The 27,362-nt window shown below is 37.7% G+C and overlaps 1 long non-coding RNA gene across 12 annotated transcripts; it reads left to right on the top strand.

Annotated features, from left to right (window-relative positions):
* The first annotated feature begins 22,389 nt into the window (after positions 1-22,389).
* LOC104240065 (uncharacterized) lies at positions 22,390-27,105 on the top strand. Of its 12 annotated transcripts, none has more exons than XR_011400865.1 (7): positions 22,391-22,569; positions 23,502-23,569; positions 23,793-23,870; positions 24,122-24,228; positions 24,864-24,926; positions 26,382-26,586; positions 26,882-27,105. It is a non-coding gene; the product is annotated as an uncharacterized lncRNA (long non-coding RNA). The 12 variants fall into 12 exon arrangements; XR_011400864.1 differs by having other exon boundaries at positions 22,398-22,569; positions 23,496-23,553; positions 24,106-24,228; XR_011400860.1 differs by having other exon boundaries at positions 22,400-22,569; positions 23,496-23,553.
* The last annotated feature ends 257 nt before the right edge of the window (positions 27,106-27,362 follow it).

Here is a 27,362-nt window from a genome sequence, read left to right as displayed (position 1 = left end):
TCCTGCCGCCCACACACCAAAGCAGGTGATGCAAGGACTCCAGACACCTAGGGCACTACCAGCCCAGCCAGTTACAGCTGCTTAGGCCCACGTGTTTCCTATTATGACTGATGATGAGCAGTGGAGACTAGAAGGTTTGGGAGACTCCAGTCTCCACATTTCAGCGGGATAGAGTCAGAGGATGCCTAGTGCTTCTTGGACAAGTGTCAGCAAATTCTCTATATAGTAGGTATTTTGGAGGCCAGTGGGGTCTTGTTTACTACTTTTCAATTTTCTGGGGCTGCCTTCAAATGGTGGGAGGCTTATGAGAGGCGCAGGTCGGTCGGTGTAGCACCACTCACCTAGCAGGAGTTCTCTGTTCTCTTTTTGGAGAAGTTCGTGTTGTAGTCTGGCAGAGAGGAGTTGCACAGGTCGTTTGAGAAGTTACGTCAATATGACATGTCTATGACGTAGTATGAGATAAGGTTTTCTAAGTTGGACTGTCATGCAGTTTGTATTGTTCCCACCGATAGGGAGAGGATCAGAAGGTTCATTGATGGCCTTACATATCAGCTACGATTGCTTATGACTAGAGAGAGGGTGTCTGGTGCTACTTTCGATGAGGTTGTTGATATTGCTCGGCAGATAGAGATGGTCCACAGCCAAGAGTGTGGTGAGAGGGAGGCCAAGAGGCCTCGTGGATTGGGTGGCTTTAGTGGTGTTCCTTCTAGGGGACTGTTCTACCACGGCATGGGTCGTCCTAATAGGCATGCTTAGATAGCTCGTCCAGTTCACTGTGGTGCATCATCTGGCTAGGGTATATAGAATGCACAGTAGGGTCACTCATCTCCTAGTGGCATTCCAGCTTAGAGTTTGTCTCATGCACTATCAGCTCAAGGTTCATCTATGTCGGGTCCTTCTAGCAGTTATCCCGATGCTCGGGGCTCCTTTCAGTCCCCACCACCATTCACATAGAAAGGTTGCTTTAAGTGTGGAGATTTGGGTCACATCAAGAGGCATTATCCCTACCTTTCGGGAGGTCCAGCTCAGCAGAAGAGTCAGCCTATGACTTTAGCACCTGTTATTCCCCACTGCCCAGCCAGCTTAGGATGGAGCTTAGTCAGCTAGGGGTCGCCCTAGAGGGGGAGGCCGATCAGGTGGCGGTCAAGCCCAATTATATGCTCTTCCTACCAGACGGGATGGTATTGCTTTAGACTATTGTCTCAGTATATCACCGAGATGCTTTTGTATTATTTGACCCTAGTTCTACCTATTCATATGTATCATCGTGTTTTGCTCATTATCTAGATATGCTCTGTGAGTCATTGGTTTCATTTGTTCATGTATCAATATGAGCGATACTATTGTTGTGGACTGTGTATACAGGTCATGTATAATGACGATTGGGGGATTAGAGACTAGAGTTGATCTCTTGTTGCTTAGTATGATCGATTTTAACGTGATTTTGGGTATGGATTGGTTGTCTCCATGTCATGCTATTTTGGATTGTCACTCTAAGACAGTGACGTTGGCAATGCATGGGTTGCCAAAGATTGAGTAGAGAGGTTCTCTAGACTATGTTCCTAGCAGGGTGATTTCGTATTTGAAGGCCTAGCGGATGGTTGGGAAGGGTTGTTTACCTTATTTGGTCTTTGTGAGGGATGTTTGTGCTGATTCCCCTACTATTGATTCTGTTCCAGTGGTGCGAGACTTTCCAGATGTGTTTCCTACAGACCAGTCGGGCATGCTGCCCGACAGGGATATTGACTTTGGTATCGACTTGGTGCAGGGCACTCAACCCATTTCTATTCCTCCGTACCATATGGCACTAACTGAGTTGAAGGAGTTAAAAGAGTAGATTCTTCTTGATAAGGGGTTATTAGGCCTAGTATATGGCCTTGGGGTGCACTGATTCTGTTTGTGAAGAAGAATGATGGTACCATGCGCATAGGCAATTGAACAAAGTCACAATCAAGAACAAGTATCTTTTGCCGCGTATTGATGATCTTTTTGACCAGCTTTAGGGAGCGAGGGTGTTCTCAAAGATTTATTTGAGGTCTGGGTATCACCAATTGAAGATTCGGGACTTGGATATTCTAAAGACAGCTTTCAGGACCCGTTATGGTCATTATGACTTCCTTGTGATGTCTTTTGGGCTGACCAACGCCCCAGCAGCGTTCATGCATCTGATAAACAGCTTGTTTCAGCCTTATCTCGACTCGTTTGTTATAATGTTCATTGATGATATCCTGGTGTACTCTCGTAACAAGGAGGAGCATGCCAACATTTGAGGATTGTGTTACAGCGGTTGAGGGAGGAGAAGCTTTATGCCAAGTTCTCCAAGTGTGAGTTTTGGCTTAGTTCAGTGGTGTTCTTGGTGCACGTGGTGTCCAGTGAGGGTATTCCGGTGGATACGAAGAAGATAGAGGCGGTTCAGAGTTGGCCCAGACCATCTTCAACTACGAAAATTCAGAGCTTTTCTTGGTTTGGATGGTTATTATCATCACTTCGTGCAGGTTTTCTAATCTATTGCATCGCCCTTGACCAAATTGACCCAAAAGGGTACTCCTTTCAGGTGATCGAATGAGTGTGAGGAGATCTTTCAGAAGCTCAAGACTTCCTTGATCACAGCTTCAGTTCTAGTTTTGCCTTCAACTTTTGGTTCTTATACAGTGTATTGTGATACTTCTCGGATGGTATTGGGTGTGTCTTGATACAGGAGGGTAGAGTGATTGCTTATGCTTCGCGTTAGTTGAAGCCTCATGATAAGAACTACCTGTTCATGATCTAAAGTTAGCTACCATTATTCATGCATTAAAGATTTGGAGATACTACCTCTATGGCGTGTCTTGTGAGGTATTTACGGATCATCGGAGCCTCCAACACTTGTTCAAATAGAAGGCCCTAAACTTGAGGCAGCGTAGATGGTAGGAGCTGCTAAAGGAGTATGGTATTACTATTTTGTATCATCTGGGGAAGGACAATGTGGTGGCCAATAGCAATAAACCCCTCCGTCCGAAGACTAGTGGTAGGTGGTCCTGCGGAGCTTTCGGAAAAGGGTAGCCTTGTGTGTAAGCATAGCAATGAACCGCGGTGAACCCTCAGACGACCTATCTAAGATTAGGGGGGATCCTCATTAGTGGTGACCCTTTCACTCTTCCACGAACAGATACATGAACCAAATGCTCATACGGGAAAGTTGACTCATGGGTTTACAACCTGGGGGGTTGCTCCAAGAAATCATTTCTTTCTCATCCACTCAAGGGGTGCAGACACACCTGCACGGATTCCTTGTGTAGGAAGGCAGTTAGTATGGGTAGCCTTGCATTCATTCTTGTTGGTGAGAGACCTCTTGCAGTTGATGCTCAGGTCTTGGTCAACCAGTTCGTGAGGTTAGATGTTTCGTAGCCAAGTCGGGCTCTAGCCTGTGTGGTTTCTCGATCTTCCCTATTTGATCGCATTAGAGAGCACTAGTATGATGATACTCATTTGCTTGTCCTTAAGGAAAAGGTTCAGCACGATGTGCCAGTGTCCATCATTTCAAATCAGGGCATGCAGTATACATCGCAGTTTTCGAGAGACGTGCAGTGAGAGTTGGGCACCCAGGTTTAGTTGAGTATATAATTTCACTTTCAAACAAAAGCACAGTCCGAGCGTACTATTCAGATATTGGAGGATATTCTACGTGAGTGTGTCATTGATTTCGAGGGTTCATGGGATTCGTTTCTACCGCTCGTAGAGTTTTCCTACAACAACAGTTATCAGTCGAGAATTCAGATAGCTTCATATGAGGCTTTGTAAGAGAGACGGTGTCGATCTCTGGTGGGTTAGTTTGAGCCGGGTGAGGCTAGGCTATTGGGTACTGACTTGGTTCAGGATGCTTAGGACAAGGCTAAATTGATTCAGGAGCAGTTTCGTACAGCGCGGTCTAGATAGAAGAGTTATTCCTATAGGAAGGTCCATGATGTTGCATACATGGTTGGGGAGAAGGTTCTGTCGTGCCCCCTTTTTCTTGCAAAATCGGGTTTCAGCATTTCTGAGACAACTCTTTTCCTTTTTGAATGGGGTAAGGGATTTGAAGAGTCGCCACCTAACGGACTAAGGTGCGTTAGGGTACCTAGAACAGTTAACTCATATAACCAATTTATACCACCAGAGATCAGGTAAGGGCTCGAAATTACCTTGAGGAGAAGGTGTTAGGCACCCCTCGAGGTCCACAATGGTGGGTCCTGGTCGAACTTAAATTAAGCGAATTAGTCCTAAAAGGGAAGAAAACAAATTGGGACAGATACAGTATTCCACTTACTTTTACACAGGATTATGGGGTGGTCCTAAGTTTTTTAGCCTATAGGATCATTCCATGCAATGCTTTGTAACTCCCTCAAGTCGGGGTTTTACTCATAGCATTAGCGCATGGGCTATCATTTCCTTTACTACCTAATTACTATCTTTTAGTTGTTACTTAAGCATTCTAGTAGCTTCTAACTCATGCTTTACACGTGTGCTACCCGTCCCTTACTTATGGTCCTGGAGGTATTTAGGATCTCTATTTAGGGTGGTTCTAGACTGACCTCTGTTGCTTAAAAATGAGAAAAGCTAGGCGACAAACAAAATTCAAATAGGACTATCATGTAAGGAGCAAATAAGGGCTCATATTAACCTCCACAAGCAGACAACAAATGCACGCAGTTAAATCAAAAGATTTCATTAATTTAGGATCCTATAAGCAGGATATCTAGATGAGCAGAAACAGAATGCAAGACAGCAGTTTCTTAAAGCGAGCATCTGGACCTATCAATTTGCCTACTAATTTTATTAAATCTTGAATCTGGGCATTTTCAGGCAGTAAGATATCACAATTTTAGGCCCAGAATCATTATTAACCCCTACAGATTTGCCTAAGTAATAACCAGAATTAATCAAACTCAAAGCTGATTAACAAAACTTTATAGACATGATATCTACAACTGTTAATTATAGACCTATAATATGATTTCTAAGTGAATTACTGATTTTAACTCATAAAGACAGGTTTTATCCCTTTTAGATCCTATAGGCATGCTTTCTAATTAATTTAAGCTCCTATAGGCAGGATTTCTAAGTGTTGACTTGATTTAAACCTCTATAAGCATGATTTCTAAATTTACAAACTGATTTCCCCTATAGGCATGATATTTATTAGTTTAAATCCTATAGACATGATTTCTAGGTTTTGAAACTGATTTCTTTTATTCCTATAGGCATGGTATCTGATTTTTTTTATTTTCTGTAGGCATGGCATCTATTAATCATACGTGGGCAGAATTTTAAGCAAATTACCAGAAAGGTTTGTTAATCAAACAGATAGAATCCTATATACATTATCACTAATGCACATTGAGAATGAAAATATAAGTGGATCCTATGAACATGGATTTTTAATGCAGAATTAACAAAACACATATAGGCAGTGTCTCTAGCATGCCAAAAATGTGAACAAACAGTCAGAAATATCATATAGGCAGGATCTCTACAAGTACAACCTTCACAATAAACCTATAGACAAGATTTCTACCCGAGTTTCAAACAAAGATATAGAAAAAAAATAGCTTTTACTATAAACCCCAGATCTTGTTTATTACAGAGATTATTATAGCCCAGAATGAATAAATTACATAATAGTATCCATTACACTATATGGTGTTTTAGCGGGCCCAATATAAACCTGGGAACCAGGCCTTCAAACATAACAACTTTGAAGCATAAAAGAGGATCCATCCATGGCACATAAGATTATGTTCCTAGTGTGTCAAAGTTCCCAAAGGCCTCAGGGACCTCGGGCAATGCTCACACCAGGTCTACACTTAAAGAAATAGTTCATAAAAGAATTGGAAGACCAGCCCCTATGCGTTAGAGTTCAGAGAAGTCTCAAGGACCCTAGGCAGTGCTCACACTGGGGGTGGTAGGAACCTAAATAACTAAGAGTAGAAGTTTGAAAACTAGTACATACAGAATAGCAACAGAACTGCACCAAGGAACGAACAAAATTCATGTTCAACATATAATTCGAAAAAGTTTGCATTTTTTATTAGGCTAAATGCTAATATTAAACAACCATGGCTTAATCACAGAAATAATTAGTAAAACAAACAGGGCACATGAATTATCCACACATTGATCACATGTTTCTAGCAAAGTTTAGAACAGGAACTGAATTAGGAAGAGTTCCATATTATTGAATGATAGCTTAGCTTAATAGCATCACTAAGTGGAACATAATCATGCTAGGAATTGAAAACAGGTTAACCAAACTATGCATAGAGAAAGTAATTACAAAGGTTAGGGCATACCAGTTGAGAAGAAAGAAAGTAAAGATGCAGTAGCAGTTAAGTTTCAAAAGAATTTAGCCTTGGCTTTCAGCCGGACAAATAATAGCCACTTAGTACAGAAATCAGAACAGGAGCAAGAGAGAGAACTTAAATTTAGTAGTGAGAATAGGAGAGTTCGAGTGTTGTTCTAAAAGGGGAAAGGGGAACAGTTTAAATAATGCTCAATAAGCTAGACAAATAAGGTAATGCATCAGTCCAACATAGATAAGGCATGAGAATAACTTTATAATCAATTAGATTCGGCTTCAATCAATTAATATGACATAATAAAATTAGGCTAGTACCACTTAATTTAGGGAAAGCATTATATGGAATCAATCAGTTGTAAAGCCCCAGAAAATTTTGCTTAGTAATTTAAGATTTTGTGGTGTCAAGGTAGGCCAAATATTTTATCTTGCGTGCAAATGAGGATTAAGGTGATTATGGATATCAATTGGATATTTTAATAAATGTATAAGTCATAGTAGAAGTGAATTGGGGTCTAAGGAGAGGCCTAAGTCTAAGCCAAGTTGAAAATTTCATAAGAGACGAAAGTTGCAAATGAGTGCGCACAAGACCTCAATTTGGACAATCATATCTCCAGTTATATAAGGATTTGTGTGATTCACAACCTATCAAATAAAGATCTTTGAGTCTAGTTTCCAATGCTTCAAACCGTTTATCATTCGGACACTCTTACTAAAGGTTATGACCAAATTACCAAAAGCAGCGCAGAATTTTACACTACCGCGCCGCCCCATTCGCCGCCCCATGCGGCGTGGCTATGTAAATTATCAGAGCACCTCCAGTTTCGTTTCTAAACACATTTTTTATTACCACACCGCCCCATGCGGCGCTTCATGTGGTGCGACTGTGCAAAAATCGGGGTTTTTGTTATAAAACGACCTCATTTCGTCAAATAGATTCAAGGGACCATTTCTTGAGCAAAAATCAGATATTTTTAGAATGAGAGAGTACCCTAGAGTGAGAAGTATCCCTCATCAATTCTTCTACAACTCTTGCTCAAATCTTAAAGGATTAACAAGGAAAACCACACTAGGCCTTCATCTTTGAGGTTAGATTCTATACCCTAACCTTTAATTTCGAATCTAGCTAAAGATGGGTAATTATAAAGAATGTTTGTGGGTATTGGAGTTGTTATCTTGCTTGCATGTGTTGTCAAAGGTTGTAGAAACCTTGTTGAGCTAAAGATAGTAAAGTATGGGTTGTGGGTTGATGAAATCCTCTATAAAAGGATCATAAAGATTTAACGCACATATGGTGTTTGATAAAATGCTCAAATGAGCTAGAATTATGAATATCTTCCTATGTTGTGTTCAATTTTGTTATGTCTCGAAGTAGATTGACATTGCTAGAATTTTCAGAACGTTGTAGTAACTTAAGGAAAAGCTCTTTGAGGTATGTATGGCTAACTTTAACTCTTGTAGAATCCCCTTGTTGTGACGAGCATACAGTATATGTACCTTGTATGAAAATATGTGTATTGATTGTCATAGTTGATTTCCACACCACCGTGTTATATGTAACTGTGAAAAGTGATTTGATGTGCCTACCTTATTATGTTCTAAGCTTGTAAATGCTTGAGGATGACGATATGGGAGTATGCGTTAACGAATGAAAGAACGTTAATGTGTCCAAATGTGGGAATGTGTATAATGGCTAAAACCCTGTGTGGTAAGTAATAAAAGATGGTATTGTGAAATGACGTAAATGAGTTAAACGATTACGACAATACCTTGTACATGAATTACTGCTTGGTGACATCTATGGTGTCTTGGGCCCAAATGTATGAATTGTTGATATGAACTTGTGCTTCCTTGAAATGATGATTCTTGTGATTAATATGCTTTGAATGTTGTTGGTTAAGTCTCGTGATATAATGGTGTAAGTAAATGGCAACAAACCAAATATGTATGTGAATGTGTTCATGTGGTAAGAATTGTGTAACAAATGATGGAAAGAAATCGTAATTGATGCAATTGAAACAACTGTGGTAATATCATACGTGACTTGTCGCGGGCAATTATCATTGTGACTTAAATTGTATACGGGTTGTTTCATATGATGGAAATGGTATTGATGTTATGAAAATTCTTTGTGAATTATTATTGTTGTCGTGTGAAATTTGATTGTCCGATGGGATCGGGTTGCGCGCCGCAACACGAAGTTATAAGGTGTGGGTTGTAGTGATAAGGGTAGCCGAGGTAATAAGGGTGGCTGAGGTAATAAGGGTGGAAAAGTGATCGAAATCACTATTGAAATGAAAATATGTGAAAGTTGTGAAACCATTGATGTGATGAAATAATGTTGAAAGGGTAAAAGGAGAGATTGTGGAACTTGTTTGGCTTTGGTTGTTCCTTTCATGTGCATTGGATTGTTGATTCTATTACTGTTTGTTACCTGTGTATTTCTTGATTTTACTTGGGGTAAAGTTTGTTCATACATACCAGTAAAATTCAAATGTACTAACATTCCTTTTACCGGGGGCGCTACATTTGTGTTATGATTGTAGGTGGTTCTATAGTAGGTACTCCAGTCCACCAATAGTAGCACAACTTCACTTTCCGTAAGTTGTATTGGTGAGCCCCTTTTTCCTTTCGGGGCCCTGCGTGGCTCATGCCGCTTTTCCTCCCGAAAATTTTATTTTGGTATTTGCGTAAGGTATAGCCGGAGCCTTGTTACCGGCAAGTATTATAACACTCTTTTGTATCCCTAGAGGCTCCGTAGATAGGAAATGTGAGTTATGTACTTATGTATTTTGTATTTGGGCAATGTTACTTGTAAACCACGCTAAGTAACCATGTATATTATATAAATCTTGTAAGAATGTGTTTAAATCATAAATGGCTATTTCACTTGGTTATCGGATAATGAATACGCGGGGTAACACGTGGGATAGGAAAGGCACCCATGTCCGCTTGATTGGGGCTACCCGGTCGAGTGCTGGTTGCGCCACTCGGTTTTGGGGCGTGACAAACTTGGTATCAGAGCCTAAGGTTTTAAAGTGTCCTAGGATGTCTCGGAGCTGTGTCTAGTAGAGTCCTTCTTATCAGTGTGTTGTCGACCACATCTATAAGTTGGAGGCTACATGGACATTTAGGAATGTTACCCTTCTTCAACACTCCAGATCGAGCAATAAAGCTTTACTATAAGATTGTCTTATAACTCGTGAGTTGAGATTCAAGGTAAGTTTAGACGCTCTTTCGTCTATTTCAAGTAATGTTGTCATACGGAATGACCAGTGGGCAAAGGCCTAAATGTTAAGGAGATGGCATATGTATTATGTTGAACGAATGGTACAAATATATGAGGTACGTACATAGTACCAGAAGCATACTTTATTCGAGAAAGTGTTAAAAATGATTGTAACCTCCAAAGAAACATTAAATTGATAAGTGCTATATAAGCTTGAATAGCACATGTGGGTAGTGTGAGAAGTATGTAAATTATCCTAAGGTGTGAAAGAAAACTGGTTATATAAGCACGTGATATATGGGAGACATGACCAGGAGACTGATGATGAGAGTGCAAGTCTGTCCTAGGAGACAAGAAGTTATGAAATGAGAGTCAATTGAACCAATAATGAGAATACCCTTATGCTACGAATGTTATAATAACCCCATAAGTGTATGAAGTTTTGTTACACTCCTAAAGGATATTGGTATAAGGAATTGAAATCCCAAGCCCGTGTGGTTGAATACGAGCAGAGAACTTATGAGGTTAATACCATGGTGACTTAAATCTCCCTAATAGTCTAACATATATATAAGGGATAGAGATATGAGACATATGTCCCTAAAGTTTCCAAAATTCAAGACCTGTGTCAAAATCTGGGACATTCGCCCTAAGTGGGGGAGGAAGGGCCATAGTAAGGCCACTTAAATACAATGAAACAAGAGTAAGACCATGTAAATATGATGTTTGAATACTTTTGTTGAAGACATGCGTAGTCTAGAAAAGTGATAATGGATGATTTGATTATCTGAAAGTATATACTAATGATAAACCGCTAGTACCCCCAAGAAGGTGGAAGGTTAAGGAAGGTAAATTCTTCATACAGGGCAATGTGAATGATAAGGTCAATGATCCTAGAAACTAAGAGTATATTTGTAAAGGAATTTTATACTTGTTAGAAGGTCAGGAATAATGGAAACCTAAGGAAGTACTATAGGTAAAATGTGGAAGGTTGCGAGATTTTAGAATGGGTTAATCATAGATCTGTGATTTAACCGAAGTACCAAGGTGTTAAGAAAGGTAGAACGAATGGGAGAAATAAATGTTATGCTATAATAACCCAAGATGGTATTTGGGCTTGAGGGAGAGACTCTAAAGAATCTTACAAGCAAAGAAGTGTTAAGTGATACGAGGATGAACACACTTTTCCACGGATGTCGTAACAAGAGTTAAGAGGTGAGCGGGATGAAATAACTAAGGGAAAAGACCACGTAACATGTGGAAGAATGCATGTCTATTCACTAGCTAGGAAGAATGAGGTGAGAAAAAATGGGGAAAAAACCTATAAATTGAGATGGTCATGGTTATCATAAAATATCTTTTACCAGAATGGTGGACGCGCTTAGAGAATAAGTGTTAATAAAAGTTATAAAGGATTAACCTTAATGCAACCGACTTGGGTGACACCGAATATCAACTAAAGGATCTAGAGATAGTTCATGTCTACATACAATGGAAAGTGAGACTACTGGAGGTCAAGTTGTGGTATGATAAACTCACAAACCAGGCACAATGATATTACAAGTCACGGGAGGTAGACAAGTGTATGGCACAATAAGGCTATCAATTATGCACTATGAGCAAAACATAATGGGGATAAATGTTCCAATTAGAAAGAAAAGATGGTACCAGCATATTGTCCAGGCCAAAGGGCGATCAAAAAGGGAAAGACAACACAATCTACTAAAGGGAAAATGAAAGGTTCAAAATAGATTGAAAGAGGATGAACACTTGTTACAGACCATACATGTTTAACATGGTAACTCTTAAACCGCAATATCAGGGAACTCTATTGGTAGCTACAATACGGGGAATAAGGTGAATTACTCATCGAGGATAGAATCAGGTGGACTAAGTCTTACACTTAAGAGTAAAATCAAAAGTCGTTGTTGAAGAATTGAGGAGGATCTCAAGTTTCAGAGAATGCCCTTCTCGGGCCAGTGACTCTTCCAAAATTGTATACATATAAAGGGTGATGATATATGTTTTGGGAAGTGTTGAACAATAAAGAGAGATCGTGAGAATATTCACAAGGGAAGTAGAGTGGTTTCTTAAATTCTATAAGTCACGTAAGGAGGAAAGAGGTTGGTTTACCAGGAAAGGTTTGAGCACAATGTTACATTACATTTGATGCAATGTCATTCATGTTGATGATGTGAAGGTGTGTCCGAAGTCTAGAAGATATGATTTCTTTGAAATAAAAGGTCCTATAAGAAAACTCATCCAGTAATGTCTTTGTTGAGAATTTGGAAGAGCAAGTTGCATATATTCACAAAAGATTGTAACTATATCAAGAAAATTATTGAAGAACTCAAATCCTAGGAGGTCATATGTAAGAGAAATGTGATAAAGATGTTCCACTAATGATGCAACATGTTAAGGTAATAGTTTATCCCTCTAGGAAACCCAAGAATCATGGAAAGAACTATCTGGCACATGGTTTAGAACTTGCGGCGGTAGTTTTTGTATAAAAATTTGGCGACATTATATGTATGGGATCCACGTTGATGTATTTATGAACCATAAGAGCCTTCAATATATTTTTAAACAAAAGGAGTTGAATCTGAGACATAAAGGATGGCTTGGGCTACTCAAGGACTATGATATTGAGATTCTCTATCACTCGGGAAAGGCCAATGTTATGGAGGATACTCTTAGATGGAAATCTATGGGTAGTTAGCTCACTTAGAGATATATCAAAGGCCGTTGGCCAGGGAGGTTCACCAATTGGCTAGTTTAGGAGTTCGTCTTGCGAACTCTAGTGAAGGGAGAGTAATTGTGTAGAATAAGTCTGAATCGTCGCTTGTAGCGGAGGTCAAAGAAAATCAATACAACGATCCATTGTTGGTACAGCTAAAGGAGGGAATTCATAAACACAATGTCACATCTTTTCTTTTGGCATTGATGATGGTACCCTACGGTGCCAAGAGCGCCTATGTGTTCTAGATATTGATAGTCTTCGGGAAAGGATTTTGGCAAAAGCTCACACTTCTAGGTATTCCGTATACCCAGGTTCTACTAAAATGTATCATGATCTCAAAGAAGTTTATTGGTAGAATAACATAAAAAGAGATATGGCGGACTTTGTGGCAAAATGTCCGAACTGTCAACAAGTGAAGGCTGAACATCAAAGGCCTAGAGGATTGTTACAAAGCATAGAAATTCTAATGTGGAAATGGTAAATGATCAATATGGATTTTGTGGTAGGATTACCTCACACTATGCACAAGTTTGACTCAATTTGGGTGATTGTGGATAGACTCACGAAATCAGCGCACTTCTTGCCAGTCAATCCATCGATACTGCAGAGCAGTATGCTTAGTTGTACATCAAGGAAGTAGTCAGACTTCACGGCAATCCAGTTTCTATTATCTCGGATTGAGGGGCTCAGTTCATAGCAAACTTTCGGACAAAATTTCAGCAAGGTTTGGGTACTCAAGTAAATCTTAGTACGGCCTTCCATCCATAGACTGACGGTCAGGCAGAGCAGACTATTCAGGCGCTTAAAGATATGTTGCAAGCTTGTGTTCTAGCTTTCAAAGGTAGTTGGGATGACCATTTGCTGCTTGTTGAGTTTGCTTACAATAACAGCTTTCACGCTAGTATTTAGATGGCCCAATTTGAGGCATTGTATGGAAGGAGGTGTAGATCTCCGATTGGGTGGTTCAAGGTTGGTAAAGCAGAACTGTTAGGGTCAAATCTTGTGTATCATGCTATGGAAAAAGTTAAAGTCATTCAAGAGAGGATGAAAACTGCTCAGAGTCGTCAGAAATCCTATGCAGACGTGCGTCGAAGAGAATTGGAATTCCAAGTAGATGATTGGGTGTTCTTGAAAGTATCTCCCATGAAGGGAGTCATACGATTCGGGAAGAAAGGGAAGTTAAGTCCAAGGTATGTCGGACTGTATAGAATCATTGAGAGGATCGGTTAGGTGGCATACAAGCTCGAGCTGCCACCCGAGATGTCGTTGGTACATCCGGTCTTCCATGTATCTATGTTGAAGAAGGTAGTGGGAGATCCGTTCGTTATTGTGCCGATTGAAGCTATTGAGGTTAATGAAGAACTATCTTATGAAGAAATTCCAGTTGCCATTCTTGATAGGCAAGTCCAGAAATTGAGAACTAAGAAAATTGCCTCTGTAAAAGTGTTATGGCGGAACCAGCAGGTTGAGGAAGCCACTTGGGAAACCGAGGAAGAAATGAGAAAGAAGTACCCACATTTGTTTGAATAGTTATATAATAGCTTTCATGCATTTGGTTCCTGTAAACTCTTATCTTTTGGATTTAATCTATGTTAAACTATTCCATTTTGACTATGTATGTTGCCTATACGGCCATGGTTGGTGTTGAAAAAGTTATGTTATGTCTATGGAACGTGTATATGCTGTTAGGATATGTATTTGGAGCCCTTTGACAGGTAGATAGTCCTAGTTACAAAGGAAACTCTAGCGAAATTTTCGGAAATTTAAGGAGTTAGCCAAATTCAAGGTTGATGATATATTTCATAATGTGAAAAGTCAGAAGTTACATAAGGATGTCTAATGAATGAAACTTGATCCTCATTCGAGGACGAATGATCTTAAGTGGGGGAGAATGTAAAGCCCCAGAAAATTTTACTTAGTAATTTAAGATTTTGTGGTGTCAAGGTAGGCCAAATATTTTATCTTGCGTGCAAATGAGTATTAAGGTGATTATGGATATCAATTGGATATTTTAATAAGTGTATAAGTCATAGTAGAAGTGAATTGGGGTCTAAGGAGAGGCCTAAGTCTAAGCCAAGTTGAAAATTTCATAAGAAACGAAAGTTGCAAATGAGTGCGCACAAGATCTCACTTTGGACAATCATATCTCCAGTTATATAAGGATTTGTGTAATGCACAACCTATCAAATAAAAGGGCTTTGAGTCTAGTTTCCAACGCTTCAAACCATTCGTCATTCGGTCACTCCTACCAAAGGTTATGACAAAATTACCAAAAGCAACACAGAATTTTACACTACCGCGCCGCCCCATGCGGCGCGGCTGTGTAAATTATCATAGCACCTCCAGTTTCGTTTCTAAACACAATTTTCATTACCACACCGCCCCATGCAGCGCGACTGTGCAAAAATCGGGGTTTTTGTTATAAAACGACCTCATTTCGTCAAATAGATTCAAGGGACCATTTCTTGAGCAAAAATCAGATATTTTTAGAGTGAGAGAGTGCCCTAGAGTGAGAAAGTATCCCTCATCAATTCTTCTACAACTCTTGCTCAAATCTTAAAGGATTAACAAGGAAAACCACACTAGGCCTTCATCCTTGAGGTTAGATTCTATACCCTAACCTTTAATTTCGAATCTAGCTAAAGATGGGTAATTATAAAGAATGCTTGTAGGTATTGGAGTTGTTATCTTGCTTGCATGTGTTGTCAAAGGTTGTAAAAACCTTGTTGAGCTAAATATGGTAAAGTATGGATTGTGGGTTGATGAAATCCTCTATAAAAGGACCATAAAGATTTAACGCACATATGGTGTTTGATAAAATGCTCAAATGAGCTAGAATTATGAATATCTTCCTAATTTGTGTTCAATTTTGTTATGTCTCGAAGTAGATTGGCATTACTAGAATTTTCGGAACGTTGTAGTAACTTACGGAAAAGCTCTTTGAGGTATGTATGGCTAACTTTAATTCTTGTAGAATCCCCTTGTTGTGACGAGCATACGGTATGTGTGCCTTGTATGAAAATATGTGTATTGATTGTCTTAGTTGATTTCCACACCACCGTGTTATATGTGATTGTAAAAAGTGATTTGATGTGCCTACCTTATTATGTTCTAAGCTTGTAAATGCTTGAGAATGACGATATGGGAGTATGTGTTAACGAATGAAAGAACGTTAATGTATCCGAATGTGGGAATGTGTATAATGGCTAAAACCCTGCATGGTAAGTAATGAAAGATGGTATTGTGAAATGACGTAAATGAGTTGAACAATTACGATAACACCTTGTACATGAATTATTTCTTGGTGACATCTATGGTGTCTTGGGCCCAAATGTATGAATTGTTGATATGAACTTGTGCTTCCTTGAAATGATGATTCTTGTGATTAATATGCTTTGAACGTTGTTGGTTAAGTCTCGCGATATAATGGTGTAAGTAAATGGCAACAAACCAAATATGTGTGTGAATGTGTTCATGTGGTAAGAAATGTGTAACAAATGATGGAAAGAAAGCATAATTGATGCAATTGAAACAACTGTGGTAATATCATACGTGACTTGTCGCGGGCAATTATCGTTGTGACTTAAATTGTATACGGGTTGTTACATATGATGGAAATGGTATTGATGTTATGAAAATTCTTTGTGAATTATTGTTGTTGTCGTGTGAAATTTGATTGTCCGGTAGGATCGAGTTGTGCGCCGCAACATGAAGTTATAAAGTGTGGGTTATGGTGATAAGGGTGGCCGAGGTAATAAGGGTGGAAAAGTGATCGAAATCACTATTGAAATGAAAATATGTGAAAGTTGTGAAACCATTGATGTGATAAAATAATGTTGAAAGGGGAAAAGGAGAGATTGTGGAACTTGTTTGGCTTTGGTTGTTCCTTTCATGTGCATTGGATTGTTGATTCTATTACTGTTTGTTACCTGTGTATTTCTTGATTTTACTTAGGGTAAAGTTTGTTCATACATACCAGTACAATTCAAATGTATTGACGTCCCTTTTGGTGGGGGCGCTACATTCGTGTTATGATTGTAGGTGGTTCTATAGCAGGTACTCCAGTCCACCAACAGTAGCACTCCTTCACTTTCCGTCAGCTGTATTGGTGAGCCCCTTTTTCCTCTCGGGGCCCTGCGTGGCTCATGCCGCTTTTCCTCCCGAAAATCTTATTTTGGTATTTGCGTAAGGTATAGCCGGAGCCTTGTTACCGGCAAGTATTGTAACACTCTTTTGTATCCCTAGAGGCTCCGTAGACAGTAAATGTGAGTTATGTACTTATGTATTTTGTATTTGGGCAATGTAACTTGTAAACCACGCTAAGTAACCATGTATATTATGTAAATCTCGTAATAATGTATTTAAATCATAAATGGCTATTTCACTTGGTTATCGAATAATGATAACGCGGGGTAACACGTGGGATAGGAAAGGCACCCAGGTCCGCTTGACTGGGGCTACCCGGTCGAGTGCCGGTCGCGCCCCTCGGTTTTGGGGCGTGACATCAGTAGTCAAGTACTAGATCAAAATAAGGCTAGATCAAAATAAGGTAAAGAAATAATTCCAGGGTCAATTTGAAGTCAAGTATGGGGATAGATAGTGCAGAGCTCGAGTAATCAGACAAGTACTACTCAGAATAAAGTAAGTATCATACAGAATCAATTATCAATCAACAAACAAGGTGAAGAAATAAAGGAACAAAGTAAGAAAAATATTAGTACTATACGAGAAAGGAAAGAGTAAAAGTCTCAAACCCTAGTTTTGGGTAAACCACAAAATATGCAGAGAAACAAGGACAAAATAATTATATACTGTGTACAATGAACACAGACAGGAGATTTATTCAAAAAGTAATAAAAAATCAGACTAGAGAATGATCTGAAACCCTTATTTTAAGGTAAGTAAATTAGTCAAAAAGAACTAGAAGAATAACATAGATACACGAAAATATTAAAGAGAAAATACTCAAAATTAAGGAACCCTAATAGATCTGAAAAGATCTGGGCCTTAATTCTGGGTGAGTAGAATCTCAATAGCATGCACATAGATAGATTTATGGACTGTTAAAGAAGATATTCATCCATAAATGGAACTAGAACAGATCTTAAAGATCTGAGCCCTAGTTTTTAGGGAAAATAGATTAGATAAGACTTTTAGCAAAGAAAATAGACATGCGGTGAGATTTTAATAAAATAGACCAAAAAGTTAAACAAGTCTTAAAATATTTGAACCCTAATTTTAAGGGTAAACACAAAATCAAAAGAATCTCAGAGATTTGTACCATAAAGAGACAAAGAATAAACATCGATGGAAAGAAGTAAAGGTTTGAACCAGATTTGATTCAAAACAAGAGAGATCCACTTGCCATGTTAGGCAAGTGATTATGTAATACCAGAATTGGTTAACCAGTAGAGAAAAGGGGCTGGATAAGGTAAGTAATCACCAGATGATTCCATATCTGGTTGGAATCAAAGGGGATTTGGAGGGGATTTGGGTGACAACATTTAGGGTTTGACAGAGAGAAGAGAAGAGGTTGAGAGAGTTCAAGGACGGCGGGTTTGGGGTGAATGAGGGTTAGGGTTAGGAGTTTGGTTAATTAAAATAAGGGAAATGGATATGGACCGTTGATCTTAGAGATCAAGGTCACGATTAAAGGGGTTCTGGGTCGGGTAGCTAATTAGGTAAGGGTAATTGGGTTAGGTTATTGGGCTGGAGGTAATGGATTGTGGGCTAGGTCCGAAAAATTAATTAAAAAGGGGCTAATACACCATTAAACTAATAAAATAATTTATAAAAATAATTAACACATGATAAAATGCCACTTATATATGAAAATGATTTAAAAATAATTATTTAACATTATAAAAATGTAAAAAGTTATTTTCTATATAGATAATATAATTATGCATTTATATGGGCTATTATTGCAAAATGTACAATTTTAGCCTTAAAATGCAAATGTAATTAAAATATTTAAGCACTATATGGGCATAAATGATAAATTTAGACGGTTAAATCATCATAAAAATGATATGAGGGATAACTATTGGATATTTGTATATTAAAAAATATAGAAATAAATTGATATAAAGTCTTAAAATTTGTAAAAATATTATAGAAATATTTGTGCATGTTTGTAAATACATGTGGACTATTTAAAAATATATATTCATATTTAAAATATATGAGGAAAAAATTGGGTATCAACAGGTTCTGCTGAAGGTTTCACCCATATAGGGTGTTATGAGGTTCGGAAAGTTGAGCCCTCGGTTCATTGGGTCGTTTGAGGTACTTCAGAGGATTGAGGAGGTAGCTTGCAAGCTTACCTTGCCACCTAGCTTGTCGAGTGTGCATCTAGTATTTCATGTTTCTATGCTCCGAAAGTATGTCGGCGATCCGTCTCATGTTTTGGATTTAATATAGTGCAGTTGGATGGTGATATGACTTATGATGTAAAGCCGATGGCCATTTTAGATCAGCAGGTTCGAAAATTGAGGTCAAAGGATATAGCTTTAGTGAAGGTGCAGTAGAGAGGTCATCCCGTTGAGGAGGCTACTTGGGAGACCGAGCGGGAGATGGAGAGAAGATATCCACACCTATTTGAGACTCCAGGTATGTTTCTAGACCTGTTCAAGGACGAACGTTTGTTTAAGAGGGGGATGATGTAACGACCAGATCGGTCATTTCGATAGTTGTAGCCCCGCTCCCCATCTACTGTTCTTTTTGTGCTTTATAGCTGTTATATGACTTACAGGGTTAGTCAGTTTGGGTCCGGAGAGATTTCACAGTGAATTGAGATACTTAGTCTCATAATGGAAAGCTTAAGTTGAAATAGTTGACCGGATATTGACTTATGTGTAAACGACCCCTGATTTTAGTTTTGATTGTTCTATTAGCTCCATTTGGTGATTTTGGACTTAGAAACATGTTTGGATTGTGATTTGGAGGTCCGTAGTTGAATTAGGTTTGAAATGGCGAAATTTGGATTTTTGTAAAGTTTGATCGGGAGTGGACTTTTTGATATCGGGATCGGATTCTAATTACGGAAATTGGAGTAGGTCCATGGTATCATTTGTGACTTGGGTGTAATATTTGGGTTCTATCGGACGTGATTTAATAGGTTTTGGCATCATTTGTAGAAATTAGAATTTCAAAGTTCATTAGGCTAGAATCTATGTGCGATTCATGTTTTTTGATGCTGTTTGAGGTGATTTGAGGATTCGACTAAGTTTGTATGATGTTTTGGGACTTAATGGTATGTTTGGTTGAGGTACTGGGTGGCTCGGGTGAGTTTCAGGTGGTTAACGGATCAAGTTTTGAAGTTGAAGAATTGCTAAAGATTTGCAACTACTAATGTAATTGCACCTGCGAAGTGGGCACCGCAGCTGCGAGCTCGCTGATGCGAGAAGAGGACCGCAGAAGAGATCAAGAAGGATGTCAGCAGAGGTCGCAGGTGTGATGGGATTCTTGCACCTATGATTGCGTAGATGTGATGTAAGGGTCGTAGAGGCAAAGAGTGAAAGAGTTGAGGGGCTAGGGATTTTCAGTAGGAGCGGACGAGTAGGCGCAGAAGCACTTCCACAGAAGCGTCTCCACAGAAGCGGACATTTGTGCGTAGGTGTGATAGCTGGGGAGTTAAGTGACATCTACAGATGCGGAGATTTCATCGCAAAAGTGGGACCACAGAAGCGAATTTTGGACCACATATGCAGTTTGACTGGGCAGAACATATAAATGCAAGGGTTCGTGATTTTGGCTTCATTTTAACATTTTGATATCAGGCTTTGGAGATTTTTGAGAGGATTTTCGAGGGGATTCTTGAGGTAAGTTCCTTGTGCCCGTTTTTATTCAATAATTTTCTTTCCCCATTGTTTTCTCACCTAGATTGTATGGTTTTGATGTGAAATTTGGGGGTTTGAGGCTACGTATTTGGAGAGTTTGAATTGGGGATTTGGGTGGTGATTGGTGTCGGAGTTTGATAAATTTTGTATGGTTAGACTCGTGGTTGAATGTGCTTTAACTTTTGTCGGATTTCAAGACGTGGGCCCAGGGGTCGTCTTGGAGTCGATTTCGGATTTTTGAATTATTACTTCGTAATTTCTTGTAGAATTGATTCTTTTAGCCCATATTGATTATATTGTACTATTTGTGGCTAGATTGGGGCTGTTTGGAGGTCGATTTCCAAGGCAAAGGTGAGTTGGAGTAGAGTTTTGCTCGGATTAAGGTAAGTAACACTGCTAAACTTGGCTCTTAGGGTTCGAAACCTCGAATCATGTGTTATGTGATTAGTGTTGAGGTGACTCACATGCCAAGTGACGGGCGTGCGGGTGTGCACCGTGAGAATTGTGACCTAGTCAATTTCATGGCACTGCATAGTGGTTCCATCTTGTTGATATTCGATTTTCATTATGTGATAAAGTAATTGAGCTGTCAATCATGCTAGAGAGCATCTTTAGGCTATATGTTGGTACTGTTAGGACCTATAGTGGTCATTTCTTGCTATTGATTTACTGATTTCATTAATATTTAGTACTCAGTCATATTCACGCATTTCATATCATATCCCAGTCTCTGTTGTTATTTATTGATACATCATATCATTATGTTCGGGCTAGTTCTATGACATTGTGAGCCCGTGAGAGTGACTTGAGAGATTAATGACTGAGTGAGGCCGAGGGCCTGATTATGAGTGACATTTATGGGACCAGGCTGCACGCCGCAGCGGTTATACTGATTTATGATAGCGTTTGGGCTGAAGGAGCCCCTCCGGAGTCTGCACACACACCCAGTGAGCGCGGTTGATTATATTGAGGGATGGATCTTCCCTGGACATGGATCTTGTCCGAAACATTTATACACCTGGGGATGGATCTTCCACACGGGCTGGATTGTCCCTACTCAGTACTAAATGACTGATAATCAGTTGAAATATATATTCCGGGATGGATTTTCTCTGGGCCGGATTGGCTATATACAATACTAAGCGAATAAGCATTTGAGAGTGTGAGCACATGAGGCTGCCAACATGGTACATCACATACATCATGTACATTGGCATATAGAGGCAGAGGAGTTATATTCTTCATATCATTCAAATTTGATATATCTTACTGTATTGAGTTTAACTGTTGAACTTGAAAGCATGCCTATGTTTCTGCACTGTTAATTTCTATATTAAACCGTGTCGGTAGAGTTCGTCACTACTTTTAGTACAAAGGTTGGATTTGTTACTTATTGAGTTGGTTGTACTCACGCTAGACCCTACACCTCGTGTGCAGATCTAGGTGCTTCCGGCCACGGCGGCTCCTGAGTGTGCAGTCAGGATCTTGGCAGACTATCGAGGTAGCTATATGGAGTTAGCAGGCCTTGACCCTCCTTCATTATCTTTACTTATAATTCAGTTCTTATTCCTTAGACATTGTAGTAGACTATAAGCCCATACAGATGCCCATGTACTCGGTGACACCTCGATTTTTGGAGAGAGATTTGTATTCAATTGCGAGTTTTATTCTACTTTTAAAAAGATTTTTCTTAAATATTAATTGCTTCCATATTTCTCAAAACATTTATTATGTTGAAATGGTTGAGTAGTTGGCTTGCCCAATTCCGCGATAGGCACCACCACGACGGTTCGATTTGGGTCGTGACATCTATACTATATTAAAAGCATGAAGGCCTTTAGCGAAATGTCGTTCACCTTCTTTTACCCTTATAGAATAGAGTTCATACTAAACACAATAATAATTTGATTATTCTTCTAGCTAATATTTAGGAGTTTGAAATAAATAAGATTTATTACTTATTATACCGTTCCTTAATTGAATTAAATAAGAGGTCCTTATTAGGACTTTCAAATTATTAAAGTTTTATCATATATGAATTTAAAGTTAAAGTATAATTAAATAACGCCAAATATGTATATGCTCTACCTTATATATGAATTTATAACTATACAATAAGTGAAGGTGCCCATGGACGACGAAGGGTAGTTCAGTAATACCATCATTTCTTAGGGGCATTTTGTCATTTCAAAGTTGCAGCTCTTCTATTTTCTCTCTTGGTGACACGTGTCTCACTATTTAACTGTCTGATACAACTGGCTTCCACACTCTTTCATATCACCGACTCTACATGTCTCAACTCAAGACCCTCTTCTTCCATGCGTCCGTTTCACCTCCAACTTCTCTCTATCGTAACGATAGAGTCTAAAAGCAATAGATTTGAGTGAAGCTTTGGGTCTTTATCGTCGTCGGCAACAAACGGTGGGCGTTCATGTATTGAAGCTTGGTACGGCCATCTTTGCTCATTCTTTTTCTATTCTTATCTCATTCTAATTTTACTATTTTCTTTTTTCATTCTCAATCTAGATCCACATATCATTCTCCATCAAATTGATACCAAATGCAGCCAAAAATCTTTCTTTTGCCTTCTGCTTCCATGACTCTTGCAAGCATTATGGATTCTATAAAAAAATCCTATTGTTGTTCTATTTTCTTGGGGTCGATTTTGGAATAATGCTAATTTTATGTGATATTAGTAGATTAGCTCTCAGTTGGTTGAAATTTTTTTATTCTATTTCAGCTTCGATCAAAATATTCGGGTTTTTGTTTTTGGTTGTTTCTGGGTGAATGAATGCTAATTTGTCTCCTTAAAAGTTTTTGTATTTTGCATGTTTTAGATTGTCACAGATTAGCTCTCAATTGGATTTGTCATGAAGTTTAATGTTATTTCAACTACGTATTTTTTTTGTTTATGTTACTTTTTATTCATTTAATTTGGAGGAATACTATATGCTAATTTTTGTTTAAAAATATTTTTCTTTCTTTTGGATCTTTTGAGTTAGCGTAGATCAGCTGAGATCATTTTGTATGCATTTGTTGTTTCATGACTATGTTTTGTTAGTTTCATTTAGAAATTAACTTAATCCTATAAGCGTAAACCAATAATATAAATAGCAGAACTTCCTAAAGTTTTAATAAAATACCCTCTTTCAAATGTATATTTCAATGTCTTCTTTGTAAGTGGCTTCTTACATGTGCATGTTTTTCTTAGTTGAAAATTGATGTTGCATTAACTTAACATTTGAAAATTAGCTTAAGGAAATAAAGTACCTTTCTTTTACCTTTTTGAAATAGAAATAATTTATAATGTGCAATAGCAGCTATTTATCCACCCTGCTTCTTGTGCAGCTTGTATACTCATTGTCTTTTTAGTTGTAGAATAAGCTTGATCCTAATTAAAGTTGACAAGTGAAGAAGCATCTGAAAGAAAGTAAGATACTTATTGAGTAAGTTTTGGATTTAATATATTTATATTTTATTTACCGAGATACCAGAAAAGCATTTATTAAAGTTCAACGAAGTAACTCATGAAATAATTCAAAGAATATCCTGTCATTCTTGCAAGAAATATTGGGGGTTCAACTATAATGGTAAGCTAAAATAAACAATAATCCATCTTATACAAAGTTGCAGTGTAATTTTGTAATCTCTTGTACTTAATTAATGTAGATACATCATTGACTACAAGGTTCAAAACGTCAATACAGATTGACCCACCTTATCCACAATGTAGCAACTACATGTAAGGTATAACACTACTCCCTGCTCCTACATATATTGTGTTTGTTTCTTTCTTATTATTAATCTTCAAAAGTTTAGTGTTTTCTACCATGGACAAGATCATGGAAGACGGAGAAATGCTTGTCTCTTTCACCATGAGTAGTGCATCAAAATTCGAATCTCTCATCCTTGTTCCCGTGGATGAAGACATAATACTAAATTTTTACCAGAATCTTCTGTTCTTATCAACATAGTGTTTTAGTCATACACTGTTACAGGTTTGATCTTGATTTTCAAGATGCCTCCGGCTCAATAATTGAGATAATTGTGAGAGAATAAGGAGAAAAATACTACTCTATCCCATACTGTAGAGGAAATTTACAAGGTAACCTCAATCAAAATACAAATTCAATCTGTAAAAATATTCTGCGATTATTTGAACTAAACAATTTATACATGTCTATTACATGATTGATCTTACAAAAAGCTTAGTATTTTTTTCCAAGAAGAGTCTTTGCCAAAAAGTTGCTTACTCAAACTGTTCGTAATCCAAGCTAAAAAATTATTAGCATGCATTTCTTCCACAATGTCTGGAGAATTGAATATTTTATCATGTGTTGAAAAAGAAAACATTCTTCATTCTCTCCTAGCATAGACGTTTACTGACATTTGTGAAGGCAGCAAGAAAGAAAGACTCTTTTGATACACCAAAGAATAAATATGCGTTACCAACTGAAATCGTTAAAGATGAAACAAAAACTGGAGCAAACAACTCCATTGAGAATGAAATGAAGGTCAACAACAAATTGCGCTTTGTTATTCTTTCTGTAAATATATATTTCAATTTTTTTTTTTCAAAAACTTTGTTAGTATTATGGAAACCACTTTCTTTGTTATGCTTGAGGGGAAAAACTTGACATAAATATGTAGGTTCTTCTATGTTAGATGAAACCACTTTCTTTTCCGTCTTTCAACATTCTGTGATCTAATTTAATATCCTGTTTGTGAAAATATTTGCAGGTAAAGCAAGCCCTACTGCAGCTCACCCTCGGCTTTTTGTTAGCCGCTCGTGTCTTTTTTCAAGTTTAGTACACAATCACTATTTCGTCCTGTTGTTAGGAAGATTATGAATAGTAAAATATGCAATCTTATCTTAGAAATAGGATTTTAAGACGGTAAATACTGAAGAGGTTGGACATAACTACTTGATATCACATAAAACTATACATTTTGAAAAGAATTTTATCAGTAGTGAGATATTTTTAAAGCTTAACATTGATTGTATTGCATTAGAAGCATTGGGCTTGCATTGGTGCCTCAAGTTAATCTTTGCAATTAGGGGTGTTCATAAAAATCCGAAAACCCGAATCAAACCGAAAACCAAACCAAACCGACCAAAAAAACCGATACTTTTTGGTTTGGTTTGGTTTTGGTTTTGAAATTTAAAACCGATCAAATTTGGTTTGGTTTTGATTTTAATTAAAAAAACCGAACCAAACCGAATATAGGAGTAGCCATTTTAAATTTATTATTACACCTATATATATGTATATTTTTATACAAAGTTTTAAAATTTTTATAGTAAATATTAATCATTTGTACTTTTAGTACAGTTCTTTACCTTTACATTCTAGTTTAATTGGTAGTTTTCTTTTGTTAAGTGTAAGAATCTATTTCATGTTAAAAATAATATATTTTTAATTGAGTCCTTAAATTATTCATCACTATTTGATTCAATTATCATCAATATATCTTGGTAAATAATAGATTTCTCAAAGGGCAATTGATTTGATAGTGTTGCGTTGAAAATGTGATCGCCGAAATGTGCGTTTGGTAGTGTATGTCTTATATTTAAGAAAAAACCGATAAATAACCGATCCAAACCGAACCTTGAACACCCCTATTTGCAATAGAATTTGCAGCTAACTTTGATTTCTCTTTTTCAGTTTGTATTGGAAAGATGTGTTAGTTACAAATGTTTCTGAAATTCAATATAGCCTCTTAATTATTTCAAGATTTTATCCCTCCTCTCTGTGAACAATAAATGTAGTTTTTTAGTACATCATTTTCATAGTTAGAGTAGAGAAGTCATTGCCAAGTAATTCATTTTCTTTGTCAATCTTTATAGCTGATGAAAAACTTCTGATAGTTCACTGTTCCTTTGTCTCAAAAGTCAGAAATATTGAATTAATTACACATTAAAATTGTTATTTTATAATATCTCAAGTATGTATATTATTTTCGTTTAATTTTTTTGAAGAATTAGAATTATGTGTATTACTTGGGCTGTACATTATAGTTTATCTAATAGAAACATTCTGCGTTTGCTGCTTTAGTATTGCTTAAGCTCTCTCTGCAGGTTCTAATCCTTTTTTTCAATACTATTGCAAAAGAATATTTATAATAACAAAGATTTGTGGAATAATCAATTTTCAAGAAGGATATAGAGTATGGAAAAGTTTACTATGTTGCAAGTACATATTTCATGATTTTTACTGATGTTGTACAAACATTTTGCTCCTCAATGGATGTTTGTAGTATGAAGCAACAACTGTTCACGAGCTGCTGGCACTGCGACATGGTCCCGGAAAAAAACTGCTTCCTTTTGGATAATTTCACTTGCGTCCCTGCCACCGTATATAGAATCACTTGTCGTGTACATGTCTGCACTGCTTTACTCATCTTCAGTGCTGATTGATAAACATCAGAAGCTATTCGAGAAAAAGAATCACAAATAATCAAGGTAGTCTTCCATATTTTCCTTTTCGAGAAAAAGAATCACAAATTATCAAGGTAGTCTTCCATATTTTCCTTTTTGATCCTGTGTTTGACTGTTTTCTCAAAAAACATTCTATTTGTTTGTTTCACTCCAAAAGGGTAGAATCTTGCTTATGTTTCTTAATCTGGGACTCTTTTTATAATTTTATGTGATTCATATTTGACTTTTCCCTGCTGGAAATTATATTGATATCAACGGAGGTAATATTACTATTAGAAAATCCAACACCTACTTATGTCTCTATCGTTGATGCCCGCAGATTGTTAATGTAAATCCTAGGGAGCCCGATAATGCGGCATAGCTTCAGGCAAGGACACATGGTGGAACATCTTTTGTCCAAGGATGGATCCAAATAGACCAACCCTAATGTCGTTGTTCGTCATCCAGTTTCCTCCATCTGTTAGTTCAGTTGTTTTAGCAGTTTAAGAAGAGGTAATTTTTTTGTTAGACTTGATAATTTAGCTACCCTTAATGTTATAAGGAATATTTTGTAATGACTATTAATTTTTTGTTATGATAATATCTGAATCCCTTATCACCAAAAAAAAAGTATGCAGTAACAACGCTTCCTTTGTCAGCAACCTTGCTAAACGTCTCAGCATTAAATTTTCTTGGTAATCTTTAAGCTGGACAAATAACTTAACAATATCGGGCATATGCCCGGGCACAGCACGGGCACCACTCATCTAGTTTTATATAATTGAACATTTTTTAGCCCAAAAGAAATTGTATAATCATGC

The sequence above is a fragment of the Nicotiana sylvestris genome, chromosome 7 (genome assembly GCF_000393655.2).
Source record: "Nicotiana sylvestris chromosome 7, ASM39365v2, whole genome shotgun sequence".
In the NCBI taxonomy this organism is placed as follows: Eukaryota; Viridiplantae; Streptophyta; class Magnoliopsida; order Solanales; family Solanaceae; genus Nicotiana; species Nicotiana sylvestris.
The sequence above is the reverse complement of the archived record's forward strand: the minus strand, read 5'-3'. Positions and strand labels throughout refer to the sequence as shown.